This window comes from Sinocyclocheilus grahami, unplaced genomic scaffold (assembly GCF_001515645.1).
Source record: "Sinocyclocheilus grahami isolate Dianchi unplaced genomic scaffold, SAMN03320097.WGS_v1.1 scaffold371.1, whole genome shotgun sequence".
Lineage (NCBI taxonomy): Eukaryota > Metazoa > Chordata > Actinopteri > Cypriniformes > Cyprinidae > Sinocyclocheilus > Sinocyclocheilus grahami.
The window spans coordinates 191148-191836 of NW_015505550.1; the positions used below are offsets into that span (position 1 = coordinate 191148).

General features: G+C 37.9%; 1 protein-coding gene across 1 annotated transcript in view; it reads right to left on the reverse strand.

The window, feature by feature from the left end:
* Nucleotides 1-689, reverse strand: part of LOC107549400 (proteasome activator complex subunit 4B-like) — a 36864-nt gene that overhangs the window by 4443 nt on the left and 31732 nt on the right. The window lies entirely within an intron of this gene.

The following is a 689-nucleotide window of genomic DNA, read 5'->3' on the forward strand; positions in this document are numbered from 1 at the left end:
GAGAGAGAGAGAGAGAGAGAGAGAGAGAGAGAGAGAGAGAGAGAGACACTGAGAACTGAGAGAGGAGTTCCATTGAGTAGCAGCAGCAACAAGATGAGCTCCTGATCATTTTACTTTTAATATTATTTTAAAATAAGACAGACATTCAGTTCTGACAAATTTAAAACAAAAAGACTTCCTACAACTTATATTATCCACAAGAATAGTTTAAATCAACCAAGAAAAACAGCAGAAGACGCAAAGGACAACACAACTGTCACAGAGAGAAGACCTCTCTTCAGACCAAGGCCTGTATGAACTTATCCACGGACTTAAAACCTCAGAGAAACAAAGGAGGATATCAAACATAAATCATCAACGAATAAGGAAGAGTCCCAGAAAGTAAGGAAGGCACTTTTGAAACAATCAGCAATATTTACTTCAGGAAGAATATTTTGGATGTTTTTTCATATACGGCAGTGTCAATGAAGATGGTCGTTTTGGTCTTGTTTTTACGGTCTATGCACTGGTTTTGATCAATATTTTAATATTGTGGATATTTTGATCAATATCTATACTGTATATAGTTCACAGAGGAACGCTCAAAAACAAACAAAGAGACAGTTTTTTTCAGTTGTTTGTTTACATTCGAAAACCAGCATGGCCGCTGCAGCATGCAGGCCCCGCCCCTTTGTGTACCCTCAGAAGAG